Source organism: Pleurodeles waltl, chromosome 1_2 (assembly GCF_031143425.1).
Source record: "Pleurodeles waltl isolate 20211129_DDA chromosome 1_2, aPleWal1.hap1.20221129, whole genome shotgun sequence".
Taxonomy (NCBI): domain Eukaryota; kingdom Metazoa; phylum Chordata; class Amphibia; order Caudata; family Salamandridae; genus Pleurodeles; species Pleurodeles waltl.
The window spans coordinates 456,131,155-456,146,800 of record NC_090437.1 but is presented as its reverse complement, the minus strand read 5'-3'; positions in this window follow the sequence as shown (position 1 = coordinate 456,146,800).

Below are 15,646 nucleotides of genomic sequence, written 5' to 3'. Positions count from 1 at the left end.
CACAGTTGGCCAAAGTCATGTACAATTCCAAATCCGTACCTGTTGTCAGTATAGATAGTGACTTTCAGGTTCTCAGCAGCGTGGCATGCCCTAGTAAGAGCAATTAATTCAGCCACTTGAGCAGAGTATACTCTTTCAAGCCAGGATGCTAGTAAACCAGAGATTGTACACACGGCATATCCAGCTCTCAGTACTCCTACTGAGTCTCTCAGGCATGAACCATCAACAAAGATAATGTAATCATTTTCTTCCAATTGGGTATCTTTAATGTCGGGTCTCGGTTTGGTGCACAGATCTGTTACCTCAAGACAATCATGTTCTACCTCCTCAGCATCATCAATATCTGCATTATCATTCTGAAGCAAAGTTGCCGGGTTCAACACAGTGCATTTCTTCAGGGATGCATTTGGTGACCCCAGAATAATTGTTTCATACTTAGTTAGGCGTGCATTTGTCATATGCTGAGTCTTTGTTCGGGTCAACAGAATTTCAACTGAATGTGGGACCATTACTGTTAAGGGATGTCCCATCACTATGCCTTCACACTGAGTTAGGCTTTGACCAACTGCTGCAACTGCGTGCAAGCAACCCGGTAAGGCTGCTGCGACTGGGTCCAAAGTAGCTGAAAAATATGCTACTGGGCGATTTGCACTTCCATGGACCTGCGTCAGGACAGACAGAGAACAAGCATCACGTTCATGACAAAACAATACAAAAGGCTTTGTGTAATCAGGCATACCTAAAGCTGGTGCCCTGCACATGCTTTCCCTCAGTTCCATGAATGGCTTCATTTCTTTCTCAGACATGGTTATAGCACACGGGCCATCCTGAATCTCCTTGGCAGTCAATCTCACCAAAGGTTTGGAGATAATCGAGAAGTTGGGGATCCACTGACGACAGTAGCCCACCATTCCCAAAAACATCCTAACGTCTCTCTTGGTTGTCGGGGGATTCATCTACAATATGGCTGTCACCCTTTCTTTGGATATTTTCCTCGACCCTTTTTCAATCAGGTGACCTAAGTACTTTACCTCTTTCTGACAGTACTGTAGCTTCTTTGGGGACACTTTATGTCCGTTCTTTCCCAAATTATTCAGTAAGGCAATGGTATCGTACCTGCAGTCATCTTTTGTTTTGGACGCAATCAACAAATCATCAATGTACTGTACTAGAGTCGAACTAAAAGTCAGTTCTAATGATTCAAAGTCCTTCTTCAATATCTGATTGAAGATGGAAGGTGATTCAGAAAACCCTTGAGGAATTCAACACCAACTGTAAACCTTGTCCAGGAATTTAAAACTGAAGAGAAATTGGCTATTCTCATGAAGAGGCACTGAAAAGAATGCTTGAGACAGGTCTACAACTGTGAACCACTCTGCATCGCACAGAACCTGAAACATAATCATGGCTGGATTTGGCACTATGGGACAACATTTTACCACAATCTCATTGATCATTCTCAAGTCTTGAACAATTCGAACTTTCCCACAAGGCTTTCTCAGACCCATTATTGGTGAATTACATGGGCTGCTCATCACTTCTCTTAGGACTCCCGGCTTATTAAAGTCTGCAATTATCTGCTTCACCTGTATAAGGACATCTTCTGCCATGTGGTACTGCGGTACCTGGGGAAACACTACATTTGGCTTCACTTCTACCTTGACTGATTCTACTCCTTTTATCAGTCCCACTTCCTTTCCTGTCAAGTCCCACACATTCTCTGTCACTGTTCCCTGCAATTCGGCTGGTAAGTCAGCCACTGTGAACATCGGGAATAAGGTTATCAAAGGGTACTCCTCATTTGCGGTTTCCGTCTCTGGCTCTGAGATCTGACCATCGTCCCCTTCATCATCACTGTTTGTCTGCACCTCAATCCCTTCATTTGAACAGGTAATCGAACACCTCGTCTTACACAGTAAGTCTTTTCCCAGTAGGGATAAGGGACTCGAGTCACAGACTACAAATCTATGTAATCCCTGGAAGGTACCAATCTCAACTTGGACCGGATCTGTAATCAGATTTGTTAGGAACTGATTTGCCACTCCTACCACCCTTATGGTACTCCCTGAAAGTGGCAATTTCGGAACCTCTGCACTTCTGACTGTAGAGAGTGTAGCCCCTGTATCAACTAGGAATGAAACGTCATGACCCATCACCTTTCCCTCTGCAAAAGGTCCCCTCTGATCTACTTCTAGGGACGCTGCAAGCCTGCACTCCTCGCTATCTGAACAATCATCCGACCATTCATCGTTTATTCCATTCTCACCACGCAATGGGAACTGTTGTACTGTATTATTTTGACTCATTGTTTGACCTGTGACCTGTTGAGGAAGCATCACCCGTTGCTGTCCCATTGGAGCTAATGGTAACTGCATTTGCTGTCTAGGTACCATAGGAATCTGCTGTTGTACCTGCTGCATCTGTGCTGGTTGAACACGTGACATTTGCATTTGTTGCATGGGCTGAAGACCCTGCACCTGCACCATGTTATTCTGGAAGTTCAGATTTTGACCACTCACTTTTGGACCCCTCATATTTTGCAAAGTACCGACATCATTGCTTTGTTGAACAACACCATCCTGCACCATCATTGGGCACTCCCGCTTCCAGTGCCCCACGCCCCGCACGTGTGACATGGTAACACCTTTTTCATCCCTTGCACATCATTCTGAACCACAACAGTATTCATATCTGGACAACGGTTCACAAAACCTCCTCCACCTCGTCCTCTTGGTTGTGCCTGAAACTTCCATTTCCCTGCAGTTGCTGCTGTACCATCTGCTGTACTCCATTTCCCTGCATCCCTGCTTGCACTGCCTTAATTTGCATCACCATCACTTTCTCCTTTAACTTTCTCTGTTTCAGTTCAATCTCGTCACTACAGTATTTCACATACTGTAACACCTCATCCGTCGGCTTCGCTTGCCAACAGATCAAATGATTCTTAATCATCTAGCTAATCTCTGGTCTCAGCCCTTCAACAAATCTGAACAAAAGGTGATTCATATCTTTCGGTTCTATGACCTCAGTGCCACTATAGTGTTTGAATGCCTTCAACAACCTCTCATAGTAGGCATGTATCGACTCTTTGCCTTCCTGTGACGTTCAATACATTTTCTGCCAATCAGCAACTTTTGGCGACACCTTCTGCTTCAAAAATTCAATCACCTTATGATAATACCTCATCACTTCAGAAGACGGTGCTCCAGTAATTTTATCCCTTGCTGGTTCCTCTGTCGGCCAATCCACACCCCTCTTGCACTCAAGCCACAAATCTGCTGGAACTATGATCTCAAACAGGGTATTCAAGTCTTCCCAAAGACATTTTGCAAGCTTCACAAACCTGTCCGTCTGCTGGTACCACTCTATCGGCTTCTCCCTCAACCTGGGATAATCATTTGTGAATGACAGGATGTCACCTGTAGACCACGGTACATGGACTACAACTCCTCCAGCTGTTTCTCTCATTGGTAACATTTTTATTGTCCCCGTGTCTGGTGCTTAGGTTCCGGGTAGTCACCTTTCTCTGTATCTCTCTTCTTTGCCCATCTGCCTTCCCACTTCTCTAATGCTTCCCAAATTTGAGCACTCTGCAATATCTCTTTAAGATGTGCCTTCATTCCGGTGGATCTCATGTGATCGAAATCTTTAGCTTCGAAGTCTAACCTATAGCTCCTCTTCAAATGCTTAGTATTGTCTAAGTCTATGCTGTATTTGTCCGCTAGGTTTGCCAACGTCTGATGCACCCTGCTCACTTCTTTGGTTATTTTGTGGCACAGAAACCTCAATTCTGCTTCCGTGTATGACTCTAGTCTGTTCACCCCCATTGTTGCTTCTACTAATTCTTTGGCTTCCACACCCAGCCTCACAAAATTCAGGTATTCCTCTCTTTCTGATCTCTCTGCAGTCACTGAAGTAGTCTGCGGAATGTTGATCTTGTCTAACCACTCATTCAACTGTTGCGCTGTTAAGCCTTGCAACAACACATTTCCAGACTGCATCATTGATGTCTGTGACATATTTGCACTCATCACCTGTGGGGTCAGTGCACCCAACCCTGCTTGCCTCATTGTCTCCAAAGGAACCACAATCGGACTGAAGTCCAACAAGGATCTAGACCTTTCGGCTGGCTGTCCCCCCTTGTGTCATTCCCTGTGAGTTTCCTGTGAACTCTCCTCTTATCGCCTCTTAGGTCGTTCCCCCTGGTCACATACGCTGGGCTTAGCTTGCGCATACAGCGGTACTGGTGGACCAACAGTAATTGGCAGTGATATAGCAGCTGGTGTCTGTCCAACTCCCAAACCCTGTGGAGCTTTAACTCCCATTGCTTGATTCATCATAGGTGCTGTGGCTGCTGACTGTGGTCCTGAAACCGAAGTGTAACTTGGATACACCTGTTTCTGCGGCTGGGGCAGCAATTGTGGAGTTGGCTCAATCTGCACTAACTTTGCTTTCGTATATACTGGATCAGGCGGCACCATCAAACTCGTAGTTGTCTCTGATACTGGGACATCAGGATAGAGTCTCTGAATTGGTGGTGGCTGCAATTGTATCTGCGTGTCTGGTGCAGTGGGTACACAAACACCATTCTGTATTGGAACTGTATTACTTGTCTGTGCTGTATTTAGGATACCCTGATTTTGGGTCAGATCTTCAGGACCCGCACTAGTACTTGGTCCATTATCATTCATGGCATATGGTGGCGGGTGATCATGTAACAACTGATTAAGAAACTCCTCATTGTCTGAATCATCTGCATCTGCCCAGGACATCTGAGTCTCCTTTGGCTTACTAGAGCCGTTGTCTGTCTTACAAGAGGCCTTTTTCCCCTGTGTCTCGTCTTCTTGAGTTATTGCCAGAAACATCCTAACTCCGTCAACTATTCCCCTTCTCCACATCTTAGTCTTGTTATCCCATCTAGCCTCCGCTAGAGTTTTTTTCTGCTCTTCTTATTCTCCTCACATATTTCTGCTGCCTCTGTTGTAAGGCCATTAAATCCCAAATTGCTAATGCCTCTAACTGATCTGGTCTCGGAGGCGGTTTTTGCTCACTTAACACCCTCCGCAAATTTTCCAAAATCCTTATATTGAACGTTCCGTACTCCGGAAACACCAAACATCCCTTCTTTTCTGTCATTTTTCACCACTGATTTAGCCAAAGACATGGCGCGACTCCCTTCTCCTCCATTACGGTATAAGCCGGAGTATCCTCTGGCGGTGTAGGCTCCCCCACACTCGCTGTAATGTATGTATCTCCCCTCAAAGCACTCTTTAGAGCCTTTTATTTTGTTTAGAATCTAATCAGGAAGTGACTTTAATTCCAAGAACACTCTTCGCCTACCTTCTCAACCAATTGCCTCGGCTGCCAATCCGTGCACGACCCCTCTCGGCAACTGACCTATCCCAGCGCGGCTCCAATAATGTCACACTTACACACACTGCGGCTGACAAAGTCTTGCGGCTTGTCCTCCTCACACAGAAATGAATGCAATATATTGCGAGCACCTTTAACAGCAAAAAACACAAATTTGCCGGTTTACTATAGGAAGGGTAACACAGTCCCTTCAGAACTTTACAGAGATTTCAATTGAAGCCTCAGCCGCTACTCTCTCCTTCTCAGCTCCCACACTCGCTAGCAGAATTCGACCCGCAAATCCTATTCTCGCCTTGTCAATGGTTCGTTCTAGTGCACTTTAGAACTTGCCAAATCTCCATTGAAGGTTTCATTCACACAATTTGACTCAAACTCGTCTTGTCAACCACGTCCGATTGACCTATTAAACCGCACAAATTACAACATAAGCCAAGTGTCTCATACACTTCTCAATATACTCCGGAGTCGCAGACCATGACAGGTCTGTACATCAACAACAACCACGTGGACAATTTTTGAGCACAAAGCGCCACATTCACATGAAGTTTGCCAACTTCCCTACTCTCATACTGCGGAGTACGCCCACTAAAACATTACCTGGCCTAAACTCACACAGTCCTCACAAATCACCTGCGATATGCATAAGCTGAGCAAGCGCGAATTCTACACCACACACTAGAATGCCGAGAACATACCCAACTCACTTAGGCAAGCTCAGAGATCCCGGGAAAGTCATGGGGAATTTAGAGACAAATCATACCTCCAATTTAAATTATTTCAAAAACACTTTTAAACAATGGTCCCTCGTCCTAGGGCCCCCAAAGGGCCAAACCGTCCTCTGCTACCAGAACTGTTAACGCGTCCCAATCTATATAATTTATTCACTCTGGGACTCTTTTAGGCCAATGAATCTTTTGACTCTGATTGAAGACACCTTAAGACGAGATAGCTGATCAACATGTCAATTAACAAGTCAATAACGTCATCAATAAGACTCAGAAACCACAATGACCTTTCAGTTATGAATAACCACACCAGTTTAGTACGATTTTGTGATGTTTATTCCCTATTAATTACAATTCTACTAGTAAGTTTATTAGTCTCAAAACCATGAAACACATCAACATTGTCATAATATGGCAACTCGAATAAGATTTCATCAAAGCAAAGATCACGAACATTAGAACATAACACGATGTCAACATGGGTTAACCTTAGCAGAGTATCATTAGCACGTTATTCAACAAAGCATTGATTCAGTCATTTGTCTATTTGCGTCTGTTTAGTGAACCCCTTAACTAACCTCGAATTAGCATTGGCATGTTGGGCTTCATGCAAAATAATTTGGTAACACCAATTTGGAAAACATCTAACTATGGTCTCTGTCAAAAGAAGCAGTTGGTACCTAGAAAGGAAATGCAAACAGACAATTACAAATTCATCATCATATAGTTCCCCTCCGTAATGGGTCAGCATGCAGAGTCAATCTTCGTCCTCAGGACATCAGCTGATTCGCCATCAGCCAGGAAACACAGCAAAGTTCAGCAAGACTGGGTAACTAGGGACACTTCCCTCATAAGGAGGAGAAGTATAAAATGGGCAAGATATGGGTGAGGATGGTTTGAAGAGTCAAACAGCAAAGTCTTTAGGCAGAGTGACAAAGTCTCTGGGTAATATCAAGAATTCGCAATGGCATCTCCTAATGGCTCCTCTTGTCAAAGGTTTCTATCCCTTTTCTGTTGTACAGTCCCCTAGTTTCTAATTGGGCAGATTTGGCACCCCACTATCTCCATCCAATAATTCTCCAGTCGTGCCATCAAAATTGTTACCTCATAACAGTTCTCCCGTAGTTTATTGGTTGTTGTGATTGACGTCTCCAGCGGGTAGAATGTCCGGTATGATTTCATACTCTCATGGTCCTCTCGCCTCCCCAGTCAGTGGTTCCATTGTCTATACCGGTTTAGGCGACCTTGTACCCGTAACGAGTCTAAACTGTTGCATTCAGCAAGAATGTTTCCTTGAGCAAATCGAATTTCATGGGAACGGATCTACTATGGTTACACTCATCTTCTAGCTTTGGAAAAGTACGAGTACATGTCCTTCAGCAAGTCAGCACACTGCACGTTAGAAAAAAACATTTAATATGAAACCGAGCTGCTAGGCCTCGACTCATGCTAACTAAGGCCTAGTGAATTAATTTGCAAAACCTTAACATATAACTCATTTAATATTAGTGTAAAATCATTCATTAACGCATTGTCATTTCATTATTGGTCAATTTCATTAATCATCGTATACATTGGGGCCACTCACCGTTGGCACATTTCATGCGCACGTTTAGCAAAAAACACATTCATACATTTTCTATGCGACATTATTATGCATTAGTTCATAAACATTTCATGTTAGTTTTGAGTATAAGAGCAACGCTCTCTCAGCTGTCAGCCAGCACAGACCAGATGTGGATTGGAGTCAGGCTGTGAGGCACAGATGGCAGTAGGTATAGAGAAATGCAGATTTTCTAAAAGTGTCATTTCTAAAATAGTAATATTAAATCCAACTGCACCAGTGCATAGGATTTTCTATTTCCATTCTGGCCATACTAAATATGACATGGCTACTACTTCCAGATCAGAATCTACCACTCACAAGTATATGAGGGCAGTTCTAATGCTAGTCTATGAGAGGAGCAGGCCTCACAGTAGTGGAAAACAAATTTGTGAGTTTTTCACTACCAGGACATGTAAAGCACAGACGTATATGCCCTGCTTTTTACTTACATAGCACCCTGCCCTATGGGCTATCTTGGGCCTACCTTCGGGGTGACATATGTAGAAAAAGGGGAGTTCTAAGGCTTGACAAGTAGTTTCAAAAGCCAAGTCGAAGTGGCAGTGGAACTGCACACACAGGCCTTGCAATGGCAGGCCGGAGACATGGTTAAGGAGCTACTTATGTGGATGACACCATCAGTGCTGCAGGCCCACTAGTAGCATTTAATTTACAGGCCCTCAGCACATGTAGTGCACTTTACTAGGGACGTATAAGTACATTAAGTATGTCAATTGGGTAGGAACCAATATTCCCATGTATAAGGGGAGAGCACATGCACTTTACCATTGGCTAGCAGTGGTAAAGTGATATGTATAGAAAATATATACATATGTGTATATATATATATTTCTCTCCCTCTATAGAGAGTCTCTCTCTCTCTCTATGTATGAGTATATATATATATATATATATATATATATATATATATATATATATATTTAATTATAGCTGTGTGGTTTCCCTGAGGGTCGATCACGGCCCACAGGGAACCTACATATCTATTAAAAAAATTGCCCCCACAGGGGGTCAGCCCTGCTCATGGGCTACCCCCTATCAACATAATGTTTTAATATTGTTTTTCTTTTCCATCCCATGGAAAGCAATCGTGCCCCCCCAGTGGTTAACAAATTTCTTTTGTTTTTTTAATTCCCCATGGGGGAGGGAGGTGGGCCTAATCCTATGAGTGCCGACCCCAGGGTAAATCCCTGGTGCCTAGTGGTGTTTCCTGGCCAGGTAACACTTTCAGGAAGGCCTCGCTTTTGGGGCTGTTTTCCCCACTGGAGTAGAAAGCAGCCTTACCTGCTTCTTCCTGCTCTGGTGGGGAAAACAAACTGTGACATTAGTGCACCTCATGGCACGCTGACATCACAGATGGGCAGGTGGGGGATGGGAGTTGACATGGAAGCTCTTCCGTGTCTCCCAAGAGGTTTTTCAATAAAAAACAAAACCTTCTAGTGCTAAGCACTGGAGGATTTTTAAAACCCCTACTTGGTGTTGGCCAGTGATCGTGGAGGGTATGAGTGTGTCAGCAATTGACAGGAACACGCATCAATGGGGGTTAATTGTTGTATAAATGTTTGTAGTTTATGTAAATATTTTTTTTGCTCATATTGTTATGTATAAGTTACATTCTTTGTTGGGGTAATTATATTTATTTTTCAGATTTGATATATATTTTTATTAAGAAATATGTACATATCGCTTACTGTTTATTTGAATGTTGTTTAATTTAAAAAGTAGTTATATTTATGTTTATTAATGTTAATGTAATTATTTTGGTGATGGTATTGTAGTAGATATTGTGGAAGGTGATATTTTTGACAAATCATTTGGTTATTTAAAAGTAATGGTACTTTTGCTTCGGATATTTGTGTTTTCAATAACAGTAAATATCATTATTTTTATCAACAATATTTATATTCTCTATCTTTGCGGTTTTATCAGTTAAGTATAAGTAGGCAATATTTATGTTAATAATATTTGATTTCTGATAATTTTATATAACGATATTGTGTGTACCAAGTGTATTAACAGTCTCTATGTAAAACCAATGTTCCCCATTTGATTTTACTGTGAATGGAAAGAAGCATGTCCTCTAACTGAGGCTGTGTAGTTATAAAAACTACAAATTCGAAATATGAAAGCATTTGTTTTACCAACACACATTGGCTATGAACACTGTTACTCCCAAAATACAGCCCTGGGATAGAAGATGCTATTCCTTTATTTGACAAACAACTTTGGCTCTGTTCACTTGCGGAATATGCTTTCTTTCACCATGTTCAATATATATTCAGTATAACATGAAAGCTATGTAGTCACATCAGAGCATGTGCAAGATCCCTTGCCAGCAACAGGTTGCGGTAGGAACCTTTTGCAACACGTCACCTGAAAATTTAAGTATGCAAAAAATAATACTATCAAATAGGGTGATAATAGCTCTGGTTATACTGCAGCAGTCTGATACATGGTAGTACAAAGTGAGGGGCGCTGTATGTAAATAGCCTGCTGTAGTGCTAATTCCTTCTTGTTAGTGCCTCTATTGTCAATATCGTTACAAAAATCAGCATGTAGCACTTGAATAAAACTCTCACTAATGTAAATAGGTTTATTTTATGTTCTTTTCTTTCAAATCTTTCTGAGATGAAAGTCTAATTTTGTTTCTGTTAGTGACCTTGATGTATACCATTAGAAGTACTTTACATCAGCAGCAGCTCGTCCGCTATGGCAGAGGAGCGTTGCCCCCCCCCCCCCCGCCAACAGCAGCAGCTGCAAAACTTGAAAAATACAACAATAATAAACAATGTTGATTATTGTTTTATTTTTCAAGGGGGTGGGGCCATGGGGGATGACAGGCAGGGAGGAGGAGTGGTGGCACTGCTGTCAGTGTGAATGTGGGTTTGGAAGGCCATCTCGGAACGGCCAAACCCAGATGTGCACTGAGCTGTCTCCTGAGCTGTGTTGTCTGGTTAGTGACAGTAGGCATAGGCTCCCAGTCTGTCTGGGAGGGAAAATCGAGGGGCTCAGGCCAATCCTGATGCTGTTCTCATGCTGCTACATGAGAACAGTGTTAGGATTGGCCAGAGGGCAGACTGGGAGCCTGTGCTTGCAGTGGAGCCTGAGGAGCAGCGATGAGGCAGGTAAGTTTTCTTTTTCCTTTCTCTTTTTGTTTTGTGTCCCCTGCCACCACCCTGCCCTGACACCAGCCATGGCTGCTTTACATTCTCTCTTTGCTCTGCATATTTTTTCATATAATTCTTGTGCTATCTGGAAACATCTGAAACTGTAATCTGTCATGAACATTAATTAGCGCTAACTAGCTGATATCACCTACTTGCCCTTTGGTGCCCATGTCATTGCTCTTGCTATTCCTTGTGTCAGGTGTCATTAAATGAGAGGCATGATATGAAAGTGGCCAGGGGAGTAAGAGAAGGGGTCTGCACTTTTCACTCATTCTCTTTTGAAGAGCAAATGGTGAGGGAAGGGGGTGAGTGTTGTTTCTTCCATTATGCCAGCAATTGATGTCCAAGACAGACATCATCACAGTGGACAATTGTCAGATGCACGAGCTAATGTTGCAGGACAAAGGCAATGAATTGTCAGGATGTAGAGAAGTAGAACGTTTTGAGTGTGCATAAGAAAAAAGTGAAACAACCAGGGAAGTTTTAGATATGCAAGGAGTGTGCAGAAAGTGGTAATAGTAAGGAACATTGAGTCCTCGCCAGACAGTATTTGGAATTCCTAGCCATGTGAATTGTCTTGAGATGGTTTCTTCCTCATCCTTTAAGTCACAAGGACCTATTAGGACCATCAAAAGTGGTGTGAGGATGAAGTTGTGTTAGGATTATCATGGTTTCAATAAAGATGTTAATGCCTTAAGAGGGTTGTTGATTGAGCTAGTGGGCAGACTGAAATCTGCTCCACAGGGACAAGGGTGTTTGAACCCACAGAGAGCACACACTGAAACTACTCAACCAGTTCTCCAGGAGTTGGGTTTCTGGGCAGAAAGGCAAGGTTACGGGAAATGCAAAAACACTACTATGTGGTTCAGTAAGTGAGTCTAGCTTGCTAGTCAGAGACACTATCACTCAACTCACCTAATATGCACTTGACTTTGCTGATTTCTTACATGTGACCTCTTTTAGTGAAAAGAGACCATTGAGGGTGCTGATCTGTGAAAGTGGTGGGTCATAATACTTGCCCCAAATACCAGTTAGTAAGCAAACTGAGCAAACTTGATTTTTCCCAAGAAGTTTCAGAGAGGGTTTTTGTCATGGGTGCCCTTTATGTCAAGGATTACCTCTAGTGTACCAGCACTAGCATTTTCTACATGGGTGCCCTGTATGCCAAGAATAACCTACAATATGTTAACATTTCACCATGGGTGCCCCCATTCTAATAATTACCTCTAATATAATAGTGTCGCCGTTTTGCAATGGAAACCCTTTGCACCAATAGTTTGTCTCTGTAAGTTAAAAATTGTTTCCAGGATGCCAGAGACAAGCTCGCAAGTGTAACACACTCACTCAAACACTCTCCCTCACTCATGCTCACTTAAATTCACTCACTCAGATTCTCATTTACATTCATTCTCACTCGTGCACATTGTTATTCATTTGCACACACTTGTTCATGCAGTGCCACCTTCACTCTCCAATTCTCACTCAGTGACACGGTCACTCACTTTCAGTTATTGTTTATACATGCATACACTAAGTGAGATGCTCACGCACCAAACATTTGAGAGCTATATTTGTTAACCATGACTTAAAGTGTATGTGCCACTCCTGGGTGCAGCATGGAACTTTAAGAAAGAGTACAACTCCATCCCACCTCAAGCACTTAAATACGAAACTGGAATGTAATTCTTTTGCACAATATATTCTAAATAGATGCACTATGCAAGGCTCCAGCTTTCAGCCTCCTGCTTTTCACCCCACTCTGTACTAAATAGTCACAAGATGGAGTAACAGGTTACTAGAGAATGAAAGGCAGCAACCATAGAGATGCCACACGGGCAGGTGGCCTTGGCGGAAGTGATGCCATGATAGGCGACCCCCTCTCCCTCCCTCCCTCCCTCCCTCCCATTCTTTCTCTGTCTGCCTGTCTCCCCCTTCAGTTTGTTGCTGCGCAGTCACCATCGAGCCACATAAGAAATAGGTCGATTCACATCCGGGACTTACTCAAATGATTGCTAGCCTACGCCGCTCCTCCTTTCCCCCAGACCGAGGACAAGGCACAGAACGTTTGGGTGGGGGGAACAGGAAGCGCAGCTGTGAGACTTACGAGTTGTTTAAAATTATGAATCCTGTTTATAGCCCTGGGTCTTCAGGAGTTCCTTATGCCAGTGCCAAAGGACTTGGCTATCCCGGAACTCTGAGGGACTACATACCCCAGGAGGTGGCCATCTTGTGAGCACCTGCATCCACTTGATCACAGCAACGAGCGCTATATAGTGCGTTGGGGCACTTCACGGTGCAGGATGCGCCAGGAATTTTGAGGGACTACATATCCCAGACTGCTTTGAGGCCTCAGGAAGCAGCCATCTTGTGAGCACCTGCATCCACTTGACCACACCAACGAGCGCTATATAACGCGTGGGGGCACTTCGCGGCGCGGGACGCGCCAGGGACCTTGCCGGGACTACATATCCCAGGCTGTTTTGAGGAGCCAGGAGGCAGCCATCTTGTGAGCACCTGCATCCACTTGATCACACCAACGAGCGCTATATAGCATGTGGGGGCACTTTGTGGCGTGGGACGCGCCAGGAACTCCAAGGGACTACATATACGAGACTGCTTTGAGGCCCCCAGGAGGTGGCCATCTTGTGAGCATGTTGATGCGATCCATTTGATCACACCAACGAGCACTATATAGCGCGTGGGGGCACTTCGCAGTGTGGGACGCGCTCGGGCAAAGCCCGGGCCAAGGGCAGGCCCGTCCACGCCTGTCGTAGCCCAGAGGAGGCTGGGCTGGGCCACCTCCCTAACATTCTTCTTTAAAAAGGCGCTCTGACTTAGCCACTACTGTGTCTTCTTGCAGGAGTATTATTGAGCAGCTATTCATTACCTATAAGCATATGGGCAAAAGGAAGGTAATAGAGGGTGGGGCAGGGGTGGTGTCAAAAACCAAGCAGAAAAGGCAGAAGCATGTAGTCAATAATTGTATTATGGACTGAATTGACAACCTTCTTGACGAATGTGAAGGAATTTTAAACTCTCCCCCCGGATAGCAGCCCCACCGGAACTGGGGGAGAGTGCTCACCTGCTAGGAAGGGCGTGGGCCATAAGAAAATTGCTAACATATTTGTAAAACGCGGCCAACAGGCCAAAAACTCCACAGGCCAGGGGGAGGGTAGGGATGTCATCAGCCACGCCTCCCCAATATCGGCAGATAAGCCTTCAGCTAACCCCAGCGACCCTATCAAGTGCATTAACCGCTTCACCCCCCTAATAAACATCTTAGACTCTAAGGGCGACCTAGATCAATGCACCAGGGTGGGTGGGTTAGCAGATGTAGGTGTATATAAGCACTCAGCCCAGTCAGATGCACAGCACATGCTATGCATACAAGATCTAAAAATGGAGGTGTCAGAATTAAAGTCTATGGTTAATTCCTTAATTGCGGTAGTTAAGCAGTTAATTTCTCCAGACACAACGACTTCCTTAAATCACTATTGCAATCCAACACCATACCACTTAGGTACCACAATGAAGTTTCCCACAGTGCAAGCAATGGTTGTGCTGACCAATTTTTAGCTAATGCCAAGATAAAGGAACCTGATCAGCCCACCTCCTACATTAGTTCAAGCGCAGGGAATGCACTGGATGCCTGCTATCCAATTACAAAACCTACAAGCAATATTGTCCCTAAATACACAGCTAAACCCATCATTGACCAACTCCAATCCACAAGGACTGTTCTAATTGTAAATGTTCTTAAGCTACACCCATTGGCACCCAGAGAAGGGGGAGATTCTATCAGAAACAAGGCAATTCATTGGATTCGCCATGTAAGAGGCCGTTACTCTGTAATCCGCAAGGACATAATTGATGCAGTAAGAAGGCCCGACCTTGGCACACACTTTGACATCTTACAGTTGACATTCAGGGATAGGAGTATGGTGGACAACCTGGTGGCCCTAGATGCAAGGACAAGTGCTCCAGAGCAATCCCGTATCCAGTTTAAATATCCTAGCTCACCTGCACATTGTATGGCCCGTCCCATCCATGGCCCATCAGGCAAACCTTCTTAGCGAGAATGATTGACTTAGAGTATCATTTGAAACACACGTTGAGCCTCCCCCTGACTCACATGAAACAATTGTCCCCGGTCTGGCTGTAGCCCCCAGCACTGCCCCTGCAAGCACCCACGATCTTCCTCCGTATAGACCCTACAAGTCCACCTCTGATCTATTGCACAGCCATGACAACATTGCACATTCTTTCCCCCATGAATCACACTCATTACAGACAGCAAAGTATGAGAATACCACACCTAGGAATAGGTCAGGCCCGTAGATGCCTATTATAACTCAAATCTGCATCAACTGGACAACAGTGAGGATGATCCCTCTCCTTCTAAGCGACCTTGTTTGCTAAACCCACCCTTGGCAACCAAATCCTCAAATACATCAGTAGACAGAGTTGTCCATTCAACCACCGGGGTACGAATTGTCTCGTGGAATGTGGCAAGCCTGAGATCTACCCTTCACCTTCCGTCCTTCACTTCCTTTATTGATGAGCACGACATCTGTCTCTTTCAAGAGACATGATCAACCGATCCACTCTTTCGAACTGGGCACTCCAACTTTTATATTCCTGCTATGGACCAGAATGTCACTAAACTGCTGCATAGTACAGCTACCAATTGACTCCCCCGATCTGCTAGGTCTTCCACTGTCATTCGGGGCTGATGCAGTTGTGATTTAACTTAACATCAA